A 27,032-nucleotide genomic window follows, 5' to 3' on the forward strand; every position below is an offset into this window, starting at 1 on the left:
GAGCACTTCCCCGCGAAAGGCAAAGGTTCCGATTTCGAGTTTAGGTCGGGCACATATTTTTGATTTCACTTGGTATTTGCTCCATCTTATACAGATGTTCTATACATTCTTGACACCTGCTCAAAACCTCATGTGGTTATTCAGCTAATTTTCCAGCCACTTATCTATTTCCGTATTAGTCTTCCTCCTATTACTTACAGAAACTCCCGAGCGGATCTGTACATCATGATGGTGAACAGTAAAACTTAAGTTCAGCTTCGCTTACTATTAATAATTGTTCCGCGACAAATCAGAAGAGTGTTTTGTTAGTAAAGAGAAGAACATATGCAGTCCCAGTCCAGACACCTGCCCGGATACTGGAGGCAATCAGTACGCACGGCAGCAACGAGAAGCAACTTACCTTCAAGTGTAACGACTTGTAGCGTCGCTGAACTGATACTCCACACGAGTTGGGGCATTTCTCCAGCGCCAGGTCACACTCGTCCAGGTGGATCTAAAATAATAAAGTGGTCTGTAAGTAGGTAAATGGCTCCGTTGCATAAAGATTATTCGGTGACAGTCTCCGAAAAATCAGTGGTCAGCTAATGAGCATTTATGACATGCTGGTATAAAATGGTAACTAAGGTTGCCAAAAATGCTTTCTATTAGGTATGACGTATTAACACACAGGGCACATTTTAAAGAGGGACAGATGCACATAACTGTAGGGCTATGTCACTAAGCTCAATCTGTTGCAGAATTATGGAAATTGTTTTATCCTCATGCGTTATGAGGTTCTAGCGGAATGTTAACCTCCTCTAAGAAACCAACAGGAATTTCGCAGGCACAATTCTCTGTTTCTGCTATCTTAGATATTACCTGCAAGATATTCCTCCATAAGTCCTATAGTATACCGCGCTAGCCTCAGGAACGTAACGCCACGACAAAACTAATTCTGAAAGACAAGACGAGTAAATGAACCCACCTTCTCATGAAAGCGAATCAAGTGCCTTAACAACTGTATTACCTCGTTCAGCTTTTCGTATGAAGGCAGAGAAGAAAATACAGATCGCTTATGCTTCTCACTGAACTTATCTTCCTCCGTATACATTTTGGTTGTGCAAAATGTGCTTAGAAACTTGTGCGATAAGTACAGGTACTGGCATTTAAGCATTTTTTCAACTTCTCACACTCTGTCAGTAACCCTGCACTGCTGTTCAAATAGTAAATACTTTCTTGAAGCCATACGAACAAACTGTCTTTATCTTCTCTCTGCTCCTCGGTGTCGCATTGTTAACAAATATTCTGCCGCCAGCTATGTTCTGATGAAGGAAGCGGAGAGTAGCACTCCTAATTTGAGTGTAAAACATATTGCTCTACAGAGCTGTAATTACAAAATATTCATCTTGTTTCTCAGAGAAAAGCCAGTTCATGTACAGGAATCCTCAATGTGTGTTACCCTATATGTGAATCATTTTGACGCCAGGAAAGAACGAAGTAAGTTTAGAAGGCAAACTGTTACAATTCCAACTAATATAACTATATTGTTATACCTTCCCGAACGACGACACCTAATAGAAAGCGAATAATTAATTTTGCCAATAAGATATCTCCATTCTAATTTCCATGAGACGTCACCTTTACAGTAAGTGCTTTCCAGGTGTATCCAAAGACACACACGAATGGCCAGAGCAGAAAGGGAATCAGTTGCCTTATAGATCGCTGTATGTTGAGGGTCAAATAACAACAAAGAAGGAAAAATATCAGTTGCCTGACATTGGCGCAAGCCAGTGACGAAAGCTATGTCATTTTTTAAAATTTTTTATCAGATGACAGAGGTAAAAAATTGATTTCTTTGAGGTCAACATGAATCTGAAGAGGTTAATCATAACATATCAACCCTCATAGGCAGGCGTCATATCGTACCTATGATGAGAAGTTTTTGATGTTGGACTTCATCTGACCCTGAGTACGAAGATTTATACATTGACAACTTAGTTGGTCTGAAATAGCGCAATTAATTCTGGCCTTCATTTCATACTTTGCGGTCTCTCTGCAGACTGCGGTTTGATGAAGATGACTATTTTATAATAAGGTTCAAAACGGCTCTGAGCACTATGGGACTTAACTTCTGTGGTCATCAGTCCCCTAGAACTTAGAACTACTTAAACCTAACTAACCTAAAGACATCACACACATCCATGCCCAAGGCAGGATTCGAACCTGCGACCGTAGCAGTCCCGCGGTTGCGGACTGCGCGCCTAGAACCACTAGACCACCGCGGCCGGCTTATAATAAGGCCTTTGCCTCGTAATGGTTAGTTGTTCAAGTATGTATGCCTACCTTTTACCACATAGACAAGGAGATGAAAGCAGTCATAACGAAAGTACCAGAAAGGGAACAGTTTTGGACTGCCAAAGGACTGGGATGTGGTGGTCGGAAAGGGCAAACGAGGAAATACAAGAAAAATTTCGAAACAAAGGGTTGAGAAGTGAAACTTGGAATTTTGTATAACCTACAACTGCACAAATGCCATAAATTTGCGAAGAGGTGGAAATGATAATAGTAAACGCTCAGAAGTGGGCTAGATATTTAGGATCTTTTAATGGGAAAGATGAAACGGGATTGAAGTAACACACAACGTACTTCTTTAGAAATAAGAAAGGAGTATGGGGGAACACTTTAAAATAATTTCACTTTGAGAAAGACTGTTTCTCTCGAGATATCTACCTCCTTTGTGTTCCCACAGATTATTTGTTGCTGTTCCCATTTGCACTGAGAATGCAGTACACGCGAGGTACCTAGTTGATTTCACTGCTCTAAGCGAATTGCATGGGGTTTCTGATGAGGTTCACCAACCTCTACTCATTTATAGCCGTACCATGCACAGGAAACAGCACTTAAGTCGTAGATCCATTGTCTGGAGGCTGGAATGAACTGTTAGTAATTGGTTCTCTACCGTTTTGGAATTCCATATGCATTTATACTAGCGGAAGACGAAAGATTTGGAATTAAAATCATTATCCACCGTCTATTTAACAGTTCACACGTCATTAATAATTTCACAAGTTCACCCATTAAACAACGGTAACTAATCACACTTTTACTTATTCTCTTGACGGTTCTGTACTTTACATTTCTTTATAGAAATGAAATACAACGCATCACACTAGAAAGAACGTCTGTGCTTGGGGGCGCAGTTTAGATGGAACCCGAAGATACCTGAAGTGCTTCGTCTGCCTTTTCGTTTGACTTTTGTTCTTGCTTTTGCTTCTTATTACGACTTTTGAAATACGTTAGCTGTAGTCCCCTATTTAGAGACGATTGTATTTCAACATATGGATATTATGCCTATTCTTTCGGACATGTCCGAAAGAACAGACACCATTAATGACCTGCAGCCGTCTAGAATGAAATTAGGATTATATATTATACCTTCAGCTGCTGACGGTCGTTGATATATATAAACGGGGACGGGTGAAAATATGTGCCCCGAACGGGACACGAACTCGGCATCTCTTGCTTACATGGTAGACGCTCTATCCATTTGCATGTAATTTTAATTAATGTATACACAGCTGGTGTTACTGATTCCAGTGCATGGTAGAAACAACTATTATGCCATTTGAAAAGTTGTATCTTTTTGCTGCAACTCTTTGGATAAGAACACAGTAAACTATGTTCATAGGTCCGCAGACAGTGTAACGTTTCTTATGATGAACTACCGCAAAAATTATTTCCGTTGCCTATTACTTCGTAACTTACAGAGGCAAAAAAATTTGTGAAATACCCTGTATATCAAATATATTATTATGTGAACCGTCCCATTCACTGCACTTTGAATGGTTCTAGCACAAGTAGATTACTTATCTGTACCAAAATTCTCTGTCTTTTTCGGATTTATCACACTTTAAACTAACTCCTGTTTGAATTCAGCATCCATATCGCAGTTAATTATCACACAGTTTGGTCAAATCTGCCACGATTCAGATTCACACGATGGAACTTCAGGTTTTGTAATTCGTACTTCTCTTTGCAGGATCGGGTTTCTACTTCGTGTCTTTTTTAAAATTATTTTTTTGTTTTCTTACATTCTACTAACACATTTCCTTTGAACTTAAGTTTCTCTTCTTCAATTTTCAACGCCCCTTTTGCATCCGTCGACTCTGTGGAATGTTTCTTTTCTGTGTTAGTGTTTCTACATCAATTACGATATTTAAAACTGTAAAATTATAATACAAATAAACTTACGATATTGCAGGATTATATGACGCACCCATTCATGTCAGCGAACCATTAATATGGTTATATTGCTGGTTTACCTCATACGTTCAAAGAAAGGATTAAACGCAGTCTACTGAGACTATATGGTTGCAGGAACCTTTTCAAGTCACAACATCTTTGACGTATCTATGCAAGCTGAAGCGACGAAAAAAAATTTGTACGAAGGCCGGGATTCGAATCCGGCCCTTGGTACAAAATTTCATCCGTTACTTCAGTCTGCGTATATATATCGTAAATGGAAACTTTAAATACTATCTCTTATTGTGTAAGCACATGAAGGTTATTTCTGTTATACAGTTCTTCTTTCGTCTAAAATGTCGCTTTGGCCTGGCAGACCATATGCGTCCTCTGCATTCCTCCACCAAAGATTTGTGCCACTGACTTTCGCGGTCCAGTCGCTTTTTCTCAGGGACCACCCCTCCCCAGTCGCCCCTCCCCCCCCCCCCCCTCCACCGTATTCCTGTTTATTTTATCCTGCCATCTTGTCCAAGGCCTTCCTCGTCACTTCCGCTCCAAACGCATCCTGATAATTTTATTCGCCGTAGTCTTCCCTATTCCACCCCAATTAGGTGTCCTGCCCATATCAGTCTTCCTATCTTCATCTTCAGCCAGCATCAGCTTGTGAAAATCGGTCTGCCAGTTCATGGTTTTTTAATTTCCCTTCATTCCTTTGACTGGGTGTCCCTCTTGAGGCCAAATACTTAACTTAAATTTCTTTCTCTCGATGACTAGCAGCTTTTGTTAATCTGTTTTCCTTGATGTAACTGTTTCACAGCTACTGGCAGAATTACCTTCTGGTACAGACTTGTTTTGGAACTTCTCGAAACTTCTCTCCACGTCTCGTAAGAAAATATATGCTCTGTCGGTCTTTGTGATCCTTGACTTAACATTAATATCCAATCCATTCTGAGCGTTAAAAATGCTTACCAAATATTTAAATATGTCTATTCTTTTAAAAGTTACTTCATCAGCTGTCAGTGGGATACCGTCGCTACACACGCATTTCGTAGTAAATTACACGCTTGTTCTTACCTCTGAAAATACGCTTTAGAAAAATTACATAAGATGCACCATTTCGCTGTACTAACTCAGCAACAACTGATGGATTCACCATAATGACGAGTGAATTGATCGACAACCATTTAACTGCAGCATCTTTCAGGGGCTTACTGGCTTAGGAAATGACGAGATATAGAGATAAGTGAAATGTGTCCACCTTCCCTGCGTCTAGGACATCGAAATGGCCACAACTTGTGCTAGAGACCGAGGGCTGCAGCGCCGGGACAACACTGAGAGCGGCGTCAGTCCGTGAAGAGCGCGCCTTCCTGTGTTGTTTACCTCCCGGAGTGACTGGTAACCGATGTTGGCCAGCTAGTAGCAGCAGCAGCGCCTGTCTGCGGACGCCCGGAGACACGAGACGCGGCAGCGAGCTCACAACTCAATATATCGACCCTGTATGCAAGGAGCAGGGATTAAGATGGCTGTTGGTCGAACAGGGGCAGGGCCGCCGAGTCTGGTAGCATGGAGGAGTGGGCAGCCAATTTGTTTGTGGAGGGCAAACGAGGGAGGCAGACAACAGCTGAGGCGGATGTGAGTTGTACGAGGGTCACTCCAAAAGAAATGTAAACTATTTTTGTAAAAATACAGTTTTCATTCTGCATATGTGAAAGTATTACAGTGTGTAAATACATCCTTCCCGCTTGTTTTCAAACTTAGTTCAACCTATTCCTGTGAGTGGCGCCGTCACAGCATGTCTTCAAGGTGTCTGCTATACTTGACGTTCGTCAGAAACAACGTGCTGTCATAGAATTCATGTGCTGTGAAATCGAGACAGTGGGAAACATCCGCAAGAGGTTGGAAAAGATGTATGGAGATGCTGCTGTCGATCGCAGTACAGTTAGTAGGTGGGCAAGCAGGTTACGTGATGAAAGCGGGAACGGCAATATTGAGGACTGTCCTAGCAGCGGCAGGCCTCGTACTGCACACACTCCAGACAATGTGCAGAGAGTTAACGAATTGGTGACTGCTGACAGACGCATCACAGTGAACGAATTGTCACGCTACGTTGGGGTAGGGGATGGAAGTATTTGCAGGATACTGAAAGTGTTGGCGTTAAAAAAGGTTTGTGCCAGGTGGGTTCCCAGGATGTTAACAGTGGCTCACAAAGAAACAAGAAAATGGGTATGCAGCGAACTTTTGGAACAGTACGAGAATGGTGGAAATGAATTTTTTGGAAGAATTGTGACAGGTGATGAAAAGTGGCTCCATCATTTTTCACCAGAGACGAAGAGGCAATCAATGGAGTAGCATAATGCAAATTTACCCAAGAAAAAAAATTCAAAACCACACCTTCTGCTGGAAAAGTTATGCCTACGGTGTTTTTCGATTACGAAGGACTCTTGCTTGTGGAGATCATGCCAAGTAAAACCACCATAAATTCTGATGCATGTGTGATGACACTGAGGAAACTTCAAGCTCGACTGAGTCGTGTTCGACCACATCGGCAAAAGCAGGATGTTTTGCTGTTGCACGACAATGCACGGCCACATGCCGGTGAAAACGCCGTAGAAGCGATCACAAAACTCGGATGGACAACAATGAAACACCCGCCTTACAGTCCTGACCTGGCTCCATATGACTATCATCTCTTTATGAAACTGAAAGACTCTCTTAGTGGAACAAGGTTTGAAGTTTATGACTCCCATGTGCATGCTGTCAAACAGTGGCTCCAACAGGTTGATCCAGAATTTTACCGTGCGGGTATAAGGACGCTGGTTCCAAGATCGCGTAAATTAGGGACGGAAACTATGTGGAGAAATGAAAATATTGATCCTAAAGAATGTATCTACACACAGTAAAACTTTCAAACATGTAGAATAAAAGATGGATTTAAAAAAAAGATAGTGTGCATTTCTTTTGGAGTGTCCCTCGTACATCGTTCATAGAGGCACTACGCGTGGCGCTTGGCACGTGCCTCATTGACCTAGCAGTGCAGTATATAACTGCCAACCCCCTCCCTTTTTTGAGTCATCAGTCTTTTGACTGTCTGCAAACGTTATAAGTTAGTGTGGTCTGCTGTATGTCCCGTGTGCAATTCAGCCTGATCAGCACGTATTATCAGTACTCGCTGTCTGACTTGAGAGCTGCGTTTTTGTTTTCCTTATATTGTTGAAAGTTGTCAGATGCCTGTTTGATTGGCCAATTACAGTTCCACGTTTGAGCTTCATTTACTTTTCTGTTAACAACCCAATACTTTTTTACTGTGCATTTCCTTTACTTTCTGAAATACGATTTTCCCCTTTGAGTAATACAGACAACTTGTGAGCAACTTAATGAGCTATTGGGTGAAATGAATTAATTCGTTACAGTGCACTTAGTTTTAACTGATTTTAACTGCGTATTTCATGTACGATATTTTCCAATTTAATTGGTTGTTATACTATTTATTGGGAATCTTGTAGTTCTTTAAATTTTTTCTGTCCACCTGCTACACAGCTGACTAGGTATTTTATGTTGTACTAGTTCTTCTTGTGGAAGATGGAACTGCCTTAAAATGTGCTTAAAATTGTAGTGTATTTGTGATCAAATAAAAGCTGAGAGCTTGTTTCAATAAAATATAAATAATCTTAACAAGGGGAACGAAGTACTCACAGCTCAAACCAGTGCTACCACTCTCTCTAGCAGTATAAATAGGTTGACTTAGTGTTCTGAATTGCTGAACCCCTCTATATTGCTCATATTCCAGCATCGTGTAGTCTTTTTCTGGGTTGCTTACACTGTCTGTTTTACCGAGCGAGGTGAAGAAGAGGTTAGCACACTGGACTCACATTCGGGAGGACGACGTTTCAAACCCGCGTCCGGCCATCCTGATTTAGGTTTTCCGTGATTTCCCTAAATCACTTCAGGCAAATGCCTGGACAGTTCCTCTGAAAGGGTAAGGCTGACTTCCTTCCCCATCCTTCCCTGATCCGATGGGACTGATGACCTCGCTGTCTGGTCCCCTCTCACAAATGAACCAACCAATCAACCATTGTCTGTTTCTCGCTAGGTGTGTTAGGCATCAAGAAAATAACGGAACGGGAAAGTGAAATTTCGTAAGTACTATGAGAACAGCACTGTTCGAGCGCACGCAAGTATAAACACAAGTCAGCCATTAGGCGTAAAACGTATGACACCAAGAGTGCAAAACACTCTTGTGTGCGAGTGCGAAGGAGCTCAGCGGAAAGGGGTTGGACAAGTGCAGATCAGACTGCGTCCATTAGCCTCATAACATTATGTAAGAAGTGCTAAGGAGGTTGCAACAACAACCATCAGTGGTCTGACAAAGCTAGCAGACATTGACACAAATTGGTTAAGCAAATGTAGCAGAACATAAGACTGATGACAACTTGTAAAGAGCAGAACCAATGAGGGCATGACGAATTGCGTCAAAAAGCACATCTCTGTTTGATGCCATAGGTATTGAATCTCGCTAGTCTAGAGCCAGTCGTTCACTAGGGCCGATGGCGTTCATGTCGTCCGCAATCGATTCTCTGCTTACTATATTGTAACATCATGTGTATGAGAACGTTCCAGTACCAGTAATACTCCTGCTGTCTTATGATATGACCACTTATCTATAGCCACAGATGACAGAAACCAGAGTACCAGCCGCCACTGATGGGTACTTCAGAGACCTACCAACTCCATTGAATCCTGGGGCATGAACTGCTATATGCTCCAACATCTCCTGGGTCAGACGACCTAACGAACGAGAGGGCCATCCATCATCACCATTCAACACGATCTCTCGACATCTGACATTGTGGTCCGTCTGATGGGACCGCAGGTAAATTGACATGGGAGACACACAGTACTCCAAGAATGGCTTTATGAGACACAACATACACCGCACTCTTTGAATACAGCTTCCGAAGGGTAACACCTTCCACACCATGGGTGACAACCTTCTTACTAGAAGCCATTGGCCTGAGCACAGAGCTGATGTAGCGTGATAAGGCAGCCTGAGAAAGCTACCGGGTTCAGCAGATTCCTCGGAGGGTTGCTAAGCCACCAGCCGCTGCCGAAGATACGATTACGAGGTGTAGTCAGAGAAAAATGAAGTTATACTTAATCCTGTTTTATTGTATTGGCGATGCCACACTGGTTCCTCGGCCTTTATCGTGACAAAGTGTACGAGTTTCCAACCCAGCAGTGAGCAACCCCTACAGCTGCTATTGACTGACATAATTAGTGTTAGCTTGTACATAATGAATCCAGCTTGTACATAATGAATTAATTGTAGGTCACCCGATTTACCTTGTGCTTTCCTTTCTCATTATAAGCCAATATTTACTTATATATCATGAATTTTGTAGAGTTGCTGTTTGATGAAAGAAGGTTCATGTTTAATCTTTGATTTGAGCGTAAGTAATATTATTCTGGTTTTGTTAAGCTGGACGTCTCTAATAAACTGCATTACGAGGTGTGTGAGGAAAGAACTGAGATTGACAACGATGCGAGTGACCTGGCAATACTGTGTTGTTCTACTTGTGCAGATCGCTGTGCTCATTTCTTCCAGATGCTCAGGCCGAACTTCAGCTCCGTAAAGGCACCACGTGAATTTCGAGAGTGCCGTAAGTGAAGCTGTGTTTATGTTGTGCGTTAAGAAAAATGGAACAGTCGAATTTAGGACAAAGTAATGCCATCACATTTAGTATTAGAATCAGCAAGTGTGACCTTTCAAAACTTGGAACAGGTCTATGGGGAACATTCTTTATCAAGAACACTAATTTGTCGATGGCGCAAATCATATTTGGAAGGATCAGAACACGTTGAACATGAACCCCGCTCAGCTAGACCTTCAACTTCAGAAACCGACGAAAACTTCTAAAGTATAAGGTGCTTTTGTGAGATCACACCGGCGTTTAACGAGTGGGACAAACAGTCAACCAAGTGTTTGGCAAAGATGTCACTGAAAGACTCAGAGAAAGGGAGAATCGGGTGGGACCAGACACTGCTGACCAGTGCATACTGCATCATTACAACGTCCCACAGCATACTGCCACTTTCGTAACAGAATTTTCTACTTGAGAAGGCATTTCTGATGTTCCACAGCCTCCCACTATTTGCCTGATCTCTCCTTCTGAGTGTCTCTTCCTGATATTGAAAAAATGTCTTAAAAGGACGTCATTTTGTGACTCTGGATAAAATTCAAAAGAGGCTCTACCATCTCAGGCCTTTCAGCGCTGCTGCAACGACTCTGCCGATGTATAGCGGCCGAAGTGAACTGCTTTGACGTGGACAATATTGTCGTCTCTTAACAGTAAAACTTTTTTAGATAAAATATCAGGCCGGTTATATTTCTCACACACCTCGGCTGTTACTATAAATGCCACTGAAGCTGACAGCTGTTTACTCGCTCACGATCCCAATTAACTTGCCACATCCAACGTATTCCTGCGTATGCTACTGACGACTACACATCTAACGTAAGATTTGAATTACGTATGAGCACTATTTCGTCAGTACGCACAAGAGCTATTCATTAATACTGTACAAAACATCCTCGGACTTCTTGCGACGTCAATTCAGGTTAAAACCCTAAGTTTCTATCGTCTGCGTAAGGAGCAGCTGACTGTCGAAAGTGCTACTGTGGTGGCCTCATATAGCCCAAAGACGGTTCCCGATTGGTCGGTAAATACGTCACGCTATTACTGATTATGTCAACGTCTGCGCTGGTGGTGCCACAGCTCCCACCGTTGTGAAAATTTATGGCGAATTTCTCTGGTTCTGGACCCTTGCATTCATGCGTTGCTGAGATTAAATTCTGCTTTTGCGATTGAAGATTTCCTCACACATTACTATTTCTACAACCTCTTTAATAACAAAAACCCAGTATGTAGGAGACGAGGCAGAACTTTTGTTTCGTCAGTTGCTGAAGACGGTGGAGGTAATTTGCGAAATCTCGAGGTTCTACCATGAACTGATGCGGCAAGAAGCTGAGAATCTTTCACACAACAGTGCGTCGCGAAAAACTTCGTTTTCATTAAAATTGAATGAAATTACTGTGTTATTCTCCTGACAGTACGTTTTGTAGCCCAGTCGCAGGTGCAGGGCGAAGTCAAACCGCCGCCACATTCAGCTGAGCATCGCGAGACGAGCTGGATTTAATAACGAACGGCTGACACGCACGTCGCGGTGAAAATACAGACGTGCGGCGCGGAACAGAGCGGTGTGGGCGAATCTTCCGGCCGTCGCTTGCGCGGCGCCGTGCGGCGTGGCCCGGTGGCGTTGTTCCCACCGACCAACCCTGCACCCCTATCAGGTCAGCCCGACCGCAGTGTGACTGTGGTACGGCGCAGAAGCGCCGGCCGCCGCGCCGCGTTAATTAAACGGCTGCGGGAGTGGAGGCGGTGGTGGGGGTGGGGGCGGGGGGGGGGGGGGGCGGACGTGGGAGGGCGAGGCCGGCGCGGGTGAGGACGCAGATAAGCGACAACAGCCAGCGGCGCCGCAGCCGCCGCCGCCGCCCGACGACGTAATCACTGCGGCCCACTGAGGGCGAAACGCGAAGCCGGGCGCTGTAAATACACTCCATCTGGCACTGCTGCACACTGGCTGCCCCATTCACATCCGCCTTGTGTTTATAAACACTTCCGTAGTAAACATGTCGCTCGGCCAAAGAAACTACCGAGATAGCGCTGCGACGTGATTCGCCGGTGTTGTCGGAACTTCAGGGCCGCGACGCCGGGACCAATTCCTGGAGTAGACGCGAAACAACTGGCGGTAGACAGTCGGCCACTCATGCCTGGAAACTCTATAGGGAAATTTCGATCGCTTATATCAGTCCTGCTGCAGAAATGAAATACTGGCTGGCTGTAATTAAAGTGCAGCTACTCATGGAGCTCCAGTGTGACTGTAATTCTCGTACACCAGCAAAACTGCACAAAGTAAGAGCCTACGGAATATCAGACCAGCTGTGTGGCTGGATTGAAGAAATTTTAGCAAACAGAACACAGCGTGTTGTTCTCAATGGAGTGACGTCTACAGACGTTACAGTAACCTCTGGCGTGCCACAGGGGAGTGTTATGGGACAATTGCTTTTCACAATATATACAGGGTGTTTCAAAAAGGTACGGCCAAACTTTCAGGAAACATTCCTCACACACAAAGAAAGAAAATATGTTATGTGGACATGTGTCCGGAAACGCTTACTTTCCATGTCAGACCTCATTTTATTACTTCTCTTCAAATCACATTAATCATGGAATGGAAACACACAGCAACAGAACGTACCAGCGTGACTTCAGACACTTTGTTACAGGAAATGTTCAAAATGTCCTCCGTTAGCGAGGTTACATGCATCCACCCTCCGTCGCATGGAATCCCTGATGCGCTGATGCAGCCCTCGAGAATGGCGTATTGTATCACACCCGTCCACAATACGAGCACCAAGAGTCTCTACATTTGGTACCGGGGTTACGTGGACAAGAGCTTTCAAATGCCCCCACAAATGAAAGTCAAGAAGGTTGAGGTCAGGAGAGCGTGGAGGCCATGGAATTGGTCCGCCTCTACCAATCCATCGGTCACCGAATCTGTTGTTGAGAAACGTACGAACACTTCGACTGAAATGTGCAGGAGCTTCATCGTGCATGAACCACATGTTGTGTCGTACTTGTAAAGGCACATGTTCTAGCAACACAGGTAGAGTATCCCGTAGGAAATCATGATAACGTGCTCCATTGAGCGTAGGTGGAAGAACAAAGTAAAATGAGCTCTAACATGGAAATTAAGCGTTTCCGGGCACATGTCCACATAACATCTTTTCTTTACTTGTGTGTGAGGAATGTTTCCTGAAATTTTGGTAGCAGTTACTTCTGTAAAATATCTGGGGGTATGTGTATGGAACGATTTGAAGTGGAATGATCATATAAAATTAATTGTTGGTAAGGCGGGTGCCAGGTTGAGATTTATTGGGAGAGTCCTTAGAAAATGTAGCCCATCAACAAAGGAGGTGGCTTACAAAACACTCGTTCGATCTATACTTGAGTATTGCTCATCACTGTGGGATCCGTACCAGGTCGGGTTGACAGAGGAGATACGGAAGATCCAAAGAAGAGCGGTGCGTTTCGTCACAGGGTTATTTGGTAAGCGTGATAGCGTTACGGAGATATTTAGCAAACTCAAATTGCAGACTCTGCAAGAGAGGCGCCCTGCATCGTGGTGTAGCTTGCTGTTCAGGTTTCGAGAGGGTGAGTTTCTGGATGAGGTATAGAATATATTGCTTCCCCCTACTTATACCTCCCGAGGAGATCACGAATTAAAATCTGAGAGATTCGAGCGCGCACGGAGGCTTTCCGGCAGTCGTTCTTCCCGCAAACCATACGCGACTGGAACAGGAAAGGGAGGTAATGACAATAGCAGGTAAAGTGCCCTCCGCCACACACTGTTGGGTGGCTTGCGGAGTAGAAATGTAGATGTAGATGTAAAATTTAGTATAAATTCTAATGTGGTTATGCGAAACCGATTCATGTTGGGAAAAATTTAGTTCTAATTTTGACCATCACTTTCAAAACTGGCGCTGGTGAACATACTGAACAAATCGTCTAAGTTACGGTTAATAATAAAATTAGGCTTATGGCTTCCTCATTTGTTTGAACTGTTCTGCCCTCATCCTGTCCTTAATACATGTCTGCATTAATGAGCTGTTTCTTCTTTATCATAAAATTATTCTACTTTACTTTGACTTTGTATTTACTAATAGATACGTCTTTTGAATTATACTCAATTGGCTAACGCTGACAACATATTGTTAGCTGCAGCCGGAGCCTCCAGAACTTAAGACATAACTCTACTGCTTTCCCCAGCACTTGACTACCGTCATTCAGCGATTCTTGCTTCCTAAAACAGCCATTGGCCATCAATATGGGATCATTGTGTTTTGTAACTTTATAGCTAATTTTAATTTCTTTTTATGTATCACTCTAATGTATGACCTGTGTTATATTGCTGTTGCAGGTCTGAGATGATCATCTGATAATCGAAACCAGTTATATCGGTCTCTTAGTTTACCTATGCGATCTGTGTATTACTAGATTCCGCTAGAGACTGGAAACGGTGAACGGTCTAGAAACGTAATGGGACTATATAAAGGGCAGCGTAACCTAAGAAACATTTTTGTTCTACATAGAAATAGCAAAATTTAAACGGTCAATATTTAATTCAAGTTTTATGCGAAAAATGTTGATTTGTAACGTGAAACGGAGGGATGTTGTGGTAGAAAAAGAAAGAACTAATTCATGAAATAGTGCTAGAAAACGCAACTTCTTGAAAAAAAGGTGAAAGCAGAAAAAACAGCAAAACAAATATATGTCCATCGTCACTTCAATGCTTCATCTATCTTTTATAAGACACGTTTCTGTTAGTCGTAAATAAGTTTCGCATTTGTTAATAATGACAGGAAACTCTTGCATTTGATGATGAAGAATGTTCTATTGGGTAAAAAATTATAACAGTATGTATACAGATTCTTCTCTATACATGTAAACTGTACTTGCATCAAAAGTAATTGCTTTGGTTATATAAAAGCGCATAAGCTGCGCGACCAGCAAACTTTTCTCATTTATAAAGTCAGTTTGTATTCTCTGATGATATATTATTCACAGTGAACTGACACTGAGTGATGTGCCATTGTAACTGTGTGCTGAAGAAACAAAAAACCAAACAAACCAAAGAGAAGTGTCGGTTCCCAGTATCTCTCCTACGAATTCTTTATTTTAAAACTTTCTACGTCGCTGGCGCAACAACTGCAGGATCAGTTCTTCTTGCAGAAATAACAAACAATCAATCAGTCTCAAAATGGAAGATTTATTTAAAACTCTTTGCCATGGTTTCAACGCTTATAACCACGTCTTCCTCAGAAGGACATATTGGCAGCTGGGATACATGTTGTGGCAGCGGTATGTTAAAATATAGCCGTAATTCACTTCCATAACACAGCTAGTGCATTGGCGAGGAAATGCCGAATGACAACAGCCATGTTGAACATGTTTTAATTATTATGGAGGTTAAATTTTACATGTGACCGACGCCTTTCGGCTACATTGTAACGTACTTCTGCCATGACGTATAACCCAATTGATTTTTTTTTATAAATACTGAAATCATGATACAGTGTTTTAAATTAACTTTCCAGGTTGTAACTGACTGGCTGTCTATTATTTCTGCCAGAAGAACTCATTTATGTTTCTTTCCCTACCAATACTGCCTAAACTACCTGTATTCCTACCAGTTACTATGTCATTTATGTACTATTTAAACTACAGTAGTTAGGATACAGCGCAACTCAATGTACCACATACCTAAGGCGCAAGTGTCACGTCGAAGCTGTAGCATAATTGTTAGCGTCATTAAATACACGAGACAGGTTACAGGTTTTTGTCTAGTTACTCCCGAATTCTTTGCTTCATCTTTTGTTTTTTCAAAGGTCTACGACTTCCTTATTAATTTAATAGAAATATAGTCATTTATTATAAATATTCTATATGCTATTCTTGTCGCATAAGCCAATGATTATAATTTTTCGCCAGTGGCCAGAAATCTTAACGTGACTCCCCGTCTACGTCAGAAAATAAACACAACTCACTGACTGGAAGTTATCGCTGTTACGAAACATTGTGAAAAAGATGTATACCGACCTCTCGGTTTTATGAAGTGCCTCATGTTTGTACCTTGGAAGTAATTATTTTTTTTCCGTGATGGTTGGTGCTTCGGAAAATTCTCCTCTTCCATTTGAATGAAACTACAAAGTGAATCTCAATCTCGAAACCTAAGTCATGAAGTACGTTACTTCAGGCTGTCGGTAGTCAATGTAACATAAAAAATATAGACATTATGGATGTGCAAGCTGACATTAGACTGGCTGCATTCAGTCTAAATACTAACGTGTGGGAGGCTTCCAGTGAGTTAACGAATAATTTATCTCATATTTCTCCAACATATATACGTATTCGTCTCCCAGCAATTCGCTGTTGAAGACATCGACGATTCCAGAATCTTCTTCGCAGTTTTCTTCTATCTATTTCGGTAATTGCTAACACAGTAAACGCAACTATTGTGCTTGCGTCCTTTTTCGTAAACAAACTACAGATCACAGTGAGAAGTACGTTCCGTGAGATGTAGTAGGTCGTTTCACATCTTGCAGCAATCGCGATGGAGACCACATCTGGCGTGCTTCGCAATGAGAAAAACGTCCCGTGTGAGGAAGACATAATCATTGTTTCCCTTTCTCAGTCCCATTCGCGAATGGTGCGAAAGGAGAGTCGCTGTAGGTAAACTTCTCTATGAGCTCTAAATTCTCATATTTTTTCGTCGTGGTCTTTCCGCGAGACACAGGTGGGAGGCAGCAATGCGTTATCCGACACTTCTTCGAGCACACGCTTTCGGAATTTCAACAACTACATTCTCTGTGATAAACAATGCCTCTCTTGTAGTGTGTGAAACTGGAGATCGTTGAACATTTGCGTAACGCTCTCGCATCTACTGAACGATCACGTGACATAAACATTCCTCTCTTTGCTGGATCTTCTCTCCATCCTCTCATAATCCTACTTAGTGACTGTCCCATGCTGCAAAAAAACAGACAAGCGTTTTGTAAACCACCTCTTTCGTGGACGACTTACATTTCCCTAAGATTCTTTCATTAAATCTGAGCCGGGCATTTGCTTTTCTTACAATTAGCTTTTCGTGGTCGCACCGCATTATGTAGCTTCGGACGTTTACTTCTATGTATTTTACGGTTGTTACAGTGTCCAGTCAGTTTTCACTAAAACAGTAATCGTACAGGTATCTCTTCGCCTCTTTGCCTGCGTATGTTACATTTACTTAAGCTCTCGGGCAACCGTCAGGCTCTGCCCCAATCTTCCATTGTGCATCGCGCTACAGTTTTGTGCTGTTGTTATTTTCCTACTGACAATAGCAACGCCTATCGAAAGCCTCATAGAGCGTGTGACAGGTGTGTTTCTATACACGAAAGAAGACGTCAACTCAAGTTTCACGTCAGTCGCATATGAGTGGTGCCAATAGTGCCATACGAGAATGCAAATCAGGTTTTCTTTAAATATTCGCTGTAACGGTCGTGAGCGTTAGTTACCTTAAAGATTGGACATTGCGAGTTTATGTTAATAAAGAATGGCTTTAAGACGACACAAGACCCCATTATCTATACATCATTGCGTTTTAACGAGAGCGTGTAATAGGGCTACGAGAAGATGGATTTTCCTTCTGGATACTGCAGAAAGACTTGGAAAGACTGTAGCCACTGTATATGATTGCTGGCAGCGGTAGACCGGGCTACGGTCGGCCACTATCGAGAGAGAAGACCATTCTGTTTGGCGTAAAGCTGAGGCGCACCGTCCTGCACCTGCAGCAGGAGTTTAAGCAGCAGTTGGCAGCACAGCGATACAACGAGGTGTTACAAATCGGTTACTTGAAGAACATCTCCGAGCCAGATGCCATGTAGCGTGCGTTCCACTAACCCCACATCACCGCCTTTGCGACCTCAGTGGTGTCTAGCGAGAGCTCACTATAGGGCATGATGGAGGTCTGTTGTTTATGACCAAAGCTGGTTGTGCCTCGGTGCCAGTGATGACTGTGTGGTAGCTGGGAGGAGACCAATTGAGGTGCTGCAGTCAACCTGCCCGCACGTTAGACACACGGGACCCATACCTGAAGTTGTGGTCTGGGATGCGATTTCGTTTGACAGCAGAAGCATTTTATACTTATCCCATTCACCCTCACTGCAAATTTGTACGACAACGCGGTAATTCGATCTGTTATGCTGCCATTCAAGGCATTCCATGAGGTGTTTCAGGAAAGGGCAACACTCGTCCACATACGGCTGTTGTATCCCAAAACGCTCCACAGAGAGTCGATATGTTGGCTTGTCCAGCTCGATTACGAGATCGAGCACATTTGAGACATCTTTGGGCGACAACTACAGTGTCATCGACGACCGGTATTAACCTTCCGTGTATTGAACGACCAAGTGCAACAGGAATGGAACTCCATGCCACAAACTAACATCCGGCACCTGCAAAACACAATCTATACACGCTAGCATTCTTGTATTCAACATTCTGGCGGTTACACCCGTTATTAATGTACCATCGTTTCCCATTTACAATTGATTATCTCGCACGTACATTAATCTACGATCTTGCAGTATTAATCACTTAAGCATGTTACCTAGAAAATTCTATTCGCGAAATTTCACTACTTGACATTAATTACTTTTCAGTGCAGCGATATTTTATATCGGTACATACGCAGTAATGGCGCAATAAGATAGGGGAAGAAGCAGAAGAACTGCTAAAAGATATTTTGCAAGGAATTGTTAAGTGGTTTCCTGAAAAGGAACTGTACCTAAATTTTGAAAACACAGACTACAATCATTTCTGCACAACAAATAGAATCATACCAACAATTGATGTAGAACATGAGCAGGAGTCAGGAAATGCGAGAGCATGGTCCAATTTTTTGGGTGTACAAATTGATGAAAACTTGAACTGGAAGAAGCATATTACTGACCTTCTCAAACAATTATGTACATCTACTTTTCTTCTTATTATAATTGCTGACTTTGGAAACAAGCGTATTAATTTCCTGGCATATTTTGCACATTTCCAGTTAATAATAGCTTACAGAATAATTTTCTGTGGTAAGTCATCACCTAGAAAAAAAATATTATTCGCACAAAAGCGAAAAATAACAATAATATGTTTAAGTAACCCACGGAAATCATTTAGATACGTTTCCAAGAAGCAAGCAAATACTGTGCAGTGGACGCTTACTAAATTGTACTCGTCTGCACACTTAACAGCCAGTTCTCCTCCACATTCCAGCGCATATAAAGTTTTTCCTTGCTTTGAGGTTGTTAATTGGTAAATAACAATACTTCAAGCGGCAGTTATACGAGCTTACCGATTATCGAACCAGATTTGTCATTGCACTGAGGACTTTTAAAAGATAGAACTCATTAATTCTAAAATGGGACTAACAATTGATCCAGAGGTTATTTCCGCAGTTCCCCAGAATTGTATTAGTTATTATGTTCTATAGATCATTTGAACGTTCTTTTTTTTACCGAAATGATGTGGCACGAGTCACTTTACAGGATATATATAGTATATATATTACCGTTAAAAACTTACCTGAAACTGCCTCGGCCCCACTTCGCGACCGCGATGCGGCAACCACGAGTGCTGTACTGGAAGTCTCCAGTTTCAGCAGAAAAAAAATCGTCGACACTGCGGCCATTGTGGCACCCTAACAAACGAAAACTATGGAAACGACTAGTAGTAACACGCTATAACTTGAGATCGGACCAGCCCGTTACAACTTCTGGAGAAAATCAGGCGAAAAACGTTGCGTGCGAGCAGAGCAGTGGATGACAGAAGCTGCCTAAGAGGCCAGCGGGACCACGATGGCCACGAATAATATGGAGGAAGACCTACTTTCGGATCTGGAAGGAATTCAGTACTATCTGGAGATCGTTACTAGTGGTACATTCAATTTAACCTCAAAACGTAAAGTCCAACACTTAAAGCGCATTCTTTAGGAAACATTATTTTTCATATTGGTGGCAAATATAACTTGAGAATGGCAAATACTATTAGCGTACATGGCCGTTCTGCTATACCTTCAGAAGTCGACGCACCCTTTTGTCTCCGTTGTGTGGACGAAGAATATGACATTTATTTCAACACGCCACAATTTTGTTAGAACTTAACATTTCTCACTTATCGTATCAATTCTGATAGAAAATATGTCGAAAGTGACTTACAAAAATTATTTTGCTGTAGGTCCAACAGGAGAGGAACGCGAATTGCCGCAGATGACCAATGTTCCGGCTGCAAAGGGGCCCTGCTACCTAGCGCAGCAGTTAAAGGGAGCATCCCATGTGAAAACGAAAATAATTTATAAAGGACAGCAGTGTAAAGACTAAAACTATATCATCTGATGTAGCAATACTTTTTTATTTTACTTGAATCATCACGAAAATGACGTATTTTTCTTGCGTTCGAGAGTGTTACCCGATTAAAAGGATGTTTTGTTTACTAAATGATACCAGAATTTGATGATGAAGTAAGGGAACTTCATGTGTTCTGTGTTCAAAACATACTCCAGAAGTTACATTACGGTGTTTGGTGGGGCGAATCTCCAGTACCATTACCATTTTCCCTATTCTCTCGTCTATCACCGTATGTTGTGTGGGAATTTCTGTGATTACATGGCCGTGGCTGTTTCGTGAGACGTATGTGAGAGGAAACAATATTATTTTGTCCTATGTTTCGAATGAACGTTCTCGGAATATCAGTAGCAGCCCATTCAGTGGCACACGTAATTGGTCTCTCTTGTAGCGACTCCTATTGGTATTTTTTTAACATCTCGGTAACGGTCTTGAGCCAAGTAAAAGATTCCATGAAGGAACGTGCCGTTCTTCAGTGGATCTTCTGTATCTGTTCTGCGAACCCTTCTCATTAAAGGTTCCAGACTTACAAATGATGCTGAAGACTCGGTCGAAAAGTATTCTGTAAAGCACTTCCTTCAGGGATGTATTACATTTCCTTAAGATTCTCCCAATGAAACTCAGTCTGACATCTGCTTTTCCTACAATTTGTTTTATGTTGTCATTCCCCTTTAGGTCGCTCCAGACGTTCACTCCTGGGTATCTCACGGCAGTCTCTGTTTCCAGTGAGTTTTTAACCTAATTGAACGGTAATGGATCCCTTCACCTGTTTACGCGTAATATTATTTTACGTTCAGTGGCAACTGCGACTCCCTGTACCGGATGCCGATTATCTGCGTCACTGCGTTACAGCGTCCATATAGCCAAAAGTAAACTCCGTCCGAACAGGCCTTGGAAGGCCCAACGGTACTGACCGGCCGCCGTGCCACCCTCAGGCGACAGGCGTCACTGGATGCGGATATGGAGGGGCATGTGGTCAGCACACCGCTCTCCCGGCCGTATGTCAGTTTACGAGACCGGAGCCGCTACTTCTCAATCAAGTAACTCCTCAGTTTGCCTCACAAGGGCTGAGTGCACGCCGCTTGCCAACAGCGCTCGGGAGACCGGATGGTCACCCATCCAAGTGCTAGCCCATCCCGACAGCCCTTAACTTCGGTGATCTGATGGGATCCGGTGCTACCACTGGGGCAAGGCCGTTGGCATAGCCAAAAGTATTGCCTGCAATAACCTTATGGAGCTCCCTCCGTTATTGGCAAGTTCATTCACACACAGGACGAACCAGGTCATCACCGACAAATTTTCGGAGGTTGTTCAGGGATATTTTCAGAGTATTTTGGTACAAGAGACACGTGGTCTCCAGTTGCTCGTTACTGAATAATTGGATTCCGTTTGATTCATTACCCCTTGTATTGGTATTGCATTGAAAATACGAGTATTCGTACAATATTGGATAAGTCGACGGTAGGCGCTGTGTGTCTCTCCGTTCAAAAAATGGTTCAAATGGCTTTGAGCACCATGGGACTTAACAGCTGTGGTCATCAGTCCCCTAGAACTTAGAACTACTTAAACCTAACTAACCTAAGGACATCACACACATCCATGCCCGAGGCAGGATTCGAACCTGCGACCGTAACAGTCGCGCGGTTCCGGACTGAGCGCCTAGAACCGCTAGACCACCGCGTCGGCACTCTCCGTTCACTCACGGTACTTTCTGTTGCCATCAATATGGTCTACTTCAGTCTTGGGCCTCAAGGTCGCACTCAGTACTACAATGTTACGTCTCGGGTTTGTTTTTCCAGCAGTGTTAGTCGTACATTGTGACACACAGCTGTGTATACAGGTTTAGTGAGGAATAGTCGGCCTATGTGTTCCTCATCTGTGGGTTTTCTGAATGCTACAATAAAAAGGCGGCACGATCACGCTATGCTCAGCTGCTCTCTAAAGACGGCAACCACTATTATTTTGTACCTCTACATAGGCACCCACGAATAACCAAATACTTCTGTAAATAACAAGAGGGGGTCAGTATTGGTTGTGGAAGAAGAAATATTTATTTCTGTAGCAAATCGATTTCAGTCACTGCTAGTATCAAAGCCCTGTGGAATGATAAATACAAGCACTAAAATTGCGAAATCTGCACATGTTAATGAGGAATACATGTCAGACTTCTGAGGATATTGCAGTTTTACTGCTTCTATTTATGAGTCCTCAGGGCTTTAATACTAGCACTGCCGATGGTCACGCAGTGATTGAAATCCATCTGAAACGGAAATAAAGATTTCTACTTCAGCGATCAATGCTGAACGTCCTTTTGTTATTAATGCTGGTGTGGAGGTCTTGGTACATACAGCTCCTGATGGAGCCCCATTCAATAACCAACACTTTTGTGTTACTATGCTTTCGTGATTAGTTATTACAAGTATTTTCACTATTGTGAAAGTATTTTTACGGAAACAAAGCAACAAAGCCAAATAATTCATCATAACGACGGCTATTCGGTTAATAAGGTCTGATAGGTCGCGAAATGGAAACCACAGAAAAAATACGATGCAGCTTCGCACAGTTGTGTTTGGTGCGGGCTCCAGTAGGTCTGAAGATCGCGTCGTGTCGCTCTTTTCAGTTCTGAGCGCACAGTGAGCAAGTACAGTTCCCCAGAAAATTATGTCTCTCGTCAAGTATGAGTGCCTGCTGAGAGACTTTACCTGATTTCATACAGCCCACGTTCCGTGTCAAGCACTTCCTTCTTCATAAAAGGGTAACAAAGAAACTTCTGCAGGGATTTCGATGGGAAATATTTGGTCACTCACTGTCAGCCCATCAGCGCGGACTTGACTCGCTCTGAGTTTCATCTCTGCTCGTATCAACCTCTAGCAGTGAAGACAACATTTTGGCACTAACAATGGTCTGCACACTAGCATAGAGAATTTGCGGAAAGCACAAGTGACTGCTTTCTATGAGTAAGTTATTGCAAAGTTGGTACAACGCCACAGCAAATGTAAGTCCCAATGGTGGATGTACTGGGTGATCAGTAACAGTCTAAAAACTTGTAACAGTGTTGCTGAGTAGCGTCCTGAGAAACAACAGTTAAGAGAAGAATTCAATACTTTGTGCCGTTTCCGAGTTAATTAGCACTTACGTTAGCCAATCAGGCCGTTGCGAGCGAAATGCAACTGTCTGCCAGATACATTTTGTGTCAGTTAATGAACTTTGATTCCGTAAACAAAGGTTGTGGACAGCGACTGTAGATAAATTAAGAAGGAATTTGAAACCAGCAATCAGTGGCTATCTCACTAGTATTTTATTATTCTTGTCTATCCAGATGTCAGCTGTAAGGAGATATCTGGAGTGCATTTGAGTGAGTTACCGTCCTATAAACTTGCAGAAGTACATGACACCATTAGAGTTTAGTGGATTACAGACAGACAGAGATGGTGACATTTACTGATGCGGGTCTGATAGATGGTAACTCACTGAAACGCTCTGAAGGTGGCTATTTATAGCTGAAATATGGATATGCAAGAATAATAAAAAGTAGCGATTGGTTGTTCTCGTAGTGCAGATGACAGCGCACGAGACTGCTCAGCCTTTGGCGCTGGTTCGATCTTTACTATCGTCCCATGTCTAATTTGTGTGTTCGGTTTTAGGGAACTGAGCGAAGAACACCTTGGACGACACCGTCTCTGCGGGCTTCCTGTACTTGCGCACGCAATAGCCTGGTTGGCTAACTTAGGGGGTAATTAACTCGGAAACGAAGCAACGTACCCTGTAACACTCTTACAAGCTTTTCAGACTGTTTCTGACCACCCTGTATAGACAAGTAGCTGGAAGGTGAAGCTAAGCGTCGTAAACAGAACATTTTTAATTTTCACTTCGATTTCCATTTCGTGACCGATCAGACTTGAATAAACGAGTAGCTCTTGTACATAATCACTCTCTAACGAGCCACTGTAGACCACAGGTCCCTTACACCAAAAGGCTCGCGAAATATCCCTGAACAGCCAGAGAAATTTTGTCGGTATTGTTCCTGGTCACCCTACTTAGTATAAATAGTAATGGCACTATAGAGTCCGTTGATGTACTCTAGAATTTAGGTTCATATCTGCAGATTATGTCCCGTTAAGAGTACGTTATTAACTTCTATCTCTTGGAAAGTCCTGAAACCAGTTACAAATCCGATACTCAGTAAACTCGAATTTTGTTCACTGCAGAACTGCATCGAATGCTTTCCAGAACTTGAGGAAAATGTCATCAGCCTGGGCTCCATCGTCCGTGTCGCCCAAGATTTCATGGACGAACAAAGTGACTAGCATCTTGCAGGATCTCTGTTTCTGGAATCCTCGTTGGTTTTTGTAGAGATTTTCGTTATCCGGTCACGACATAATGCTTAGTTCCATTTACTGATCCTACGACCTACGAGAGAGCCAACAAATGCTTGCACATAATCTCTGTAGAATCTCGCAGGCATCTCACCCGATTCCGATGAATCTCCATTATTGAGCGAATTTAGTTGATTCTCCGGGATCACTTATGTAAATACATATCGGTGTCCATGAGGTTGTCGAAAGGAGGGACCGCAGTGGCCAATCAGTTCTAGGCACTTCAGTCCGGAACCGCGTTGCTGCTACGGTCGGAGTCTTGAATCCTTCCTCGGGCATGGATGTGTGTGATGTTTTTAGGTTAGTTAGGTTTAAGTAGTTCTAAGTCTAGGGGACTGATGACCTCAGATATTAAGTCCCATAGTGCTTAGAGCCATTTGAGGGACCGTACAGCGATGCCAGAAGTGAAGCAACACTTACTACTCTTGGTCGCTTCCATTTGGTTGGTACAGAACACGAGACAAAATGAGATAAACACCTGGAGCAGTGCAGTACTGACGTCACAGTACCTGCAAGTGCGAGGAAGGCAGCTGGCGGCCGCAGTAGGGGCAGGCGGACGCCGCCGTCCACGGGTTCCCGCTCATGTCGGTGCGCCGCTGCCGATGGCCTCACGTCCAGTGAGGACCGCCGTCTGGTCCCTGAAACACAGAGTTGGTACACGGTTTACAGAAAATCATCGTACCCTCCATCTCAGTACACTTGGGAATGTAGGGGCTCCTGCAAAATTAATTTCAGCATATCACACTGCTAGTATCTTTGGTATGCAATAAAGAACACATAGTATATTTATGTACGTTTGGCATTGTGTCAGCTGTTGGGGGCAATCTGAAGTGTTTTATTATTCTTAAAGAATCTGTTTCCACAAACTGCTTCTATATCTGTTTTTTACTGCCGGTTTTTGTTATGATGACGAACGAATCGTCGCCAATGTGAATGACTGGTGGCCAATGTTAAATAGAAACATACAAACATCTTCTTTGCGTATGCAGCAGGTTTTTCAGTGATGCTGGCTGCTTGGTCTGGGTCCAAAACGACTAAAATAAATAGAAGTCGTTAGTAAATATATATATATATATATATATATATATATATATATATATATATATATATATATATATATATATATATATTGCGCTTAACTGGTGGTACAGGAGTTTTCATAGGCAGGAGGAATATAATTACAAACATGGAGCTATAGAGGCATCACATAGACCATACTTTAACTGAGCGCATTGTTGGAGGTTGCATCCTATCAGCTGCAAGCTATTCTACTTTCTTACTTGACGTCAGCAAGAGTGGCAGTGCGCACGCTAGAGACTTGTTGCAAGCCGCGGAGCGGCGCTAGTCTCGACTCGCGGGTCCAGCGATACTAGGACGGACAGCGGTCGATAACTGCAACCCCTAACAAGTGTGGTATCGAACGTTGATTCCACAGTTTCGACAAATATGTGCTGTCATCATCAGATTTGCAAGTTTAATAAACAAACATTCAAAGTCAAGGTGGCTAATACATATATCATTTCACAAAAACGCTGTACACGTAACTGAAGCTTTAGAACGTACCTTGCACTATATTAACAGAAGTTAATGATCTTTAGAAACTTGCAAGCCAAACCACGTAGAGATGTTGCTTCACTTTACAATAAGAAGTTGCAAAGAACATCTGCTCACTCGCTCACCTAACACCACAATAGCGACTCAACTAGTACGGTATTTGCACAGATGAATCTGTATACAGTGGCACTGTATACATTTGTATACATCTGTATACATTGTACGTACAGTACTCGCACGAATTTCCAACTACAAATGCCAAAACACAAATTGTTTCTTAACTCCGATCTCATTAAGATTATTTTTTAAAGCATTAGGTAACATTTTCAAAATACAAATTAACGATAAATTACGTTCTGAAAATATGCAGTAATTCTTTGAAAAGCAAATTTACAATCAAAATATAGTTCAGATTATTAATGTCTACACAGTACGTGCGTCAACACTAATTGACAGAATAAAAGTAATTTTAATTGCTCTGGAGTGAATAAAGATTTAATATCGTCGCAAATCTAGTTTTAAATTTATACAAGTACGCATCGATTGTCGAATACCTCAATGTAAACAACTGCTTGTAGTCTCAGTCAGGCAAATATCGTACTGGCTCTGTGACCAGTGCGTTCACTGAGCTAGGACGTCAATACAACATGATTTGCATTTTATATTTGTAGCATTTTCATTTTCACATTCTAATGTTCCTTGCCACCTCTTATTGTAAAGTGACGAAACATCAGTATGTGGCTTACAAGTCTCTAAAGATCACGACATTCTATTAATACGATGCAAGCTACGTTCTAATGCTTCAGTTATGTATACAGTGTTTCTGTGAAATC

General features: G+C 42.5%; 1 long non-coding RNA gene across 1 annotated transcript in view; it reads right to left on the minus strand.

Moving 5' to 3' along the window:
* Window positions 1-422: 422 nt before the first annotated feature.
* LOC124623202 overlaps window positions 423-27,032 on the minus strand; it is a 184,166-nt gene continuing 157,556 nt past the window's right edge. The window contains exons 2-3 of the long non-coding RNA XR_006980682.1: window positions 25,155-25,283; window positions 423-493 (exon numbers count right to left, since the gene is read on the minus strand). This is a non-coding gene — a long non-coding RNA (uncharacterized LOC124623202). The remainder of the gene's footprint in view (window positions 494-25,154; window positions 25,284-27,032) is intronic.

This window comes from Schistocerca americana, chromosome 7, assembly GCF_021461395.2.
Source record: "Schistocerca americana isolate TAMUIC-IGC-003095 chromosome 7, iqSchAmer2.1, whole genome shotgun sequence".
Taxonomy (NCBI): Eukaryota; Metazoa; Arthropoda; class Insecta; order Orthoptera; family Acrididae; genus Schistocerca; species Schistocerca americana.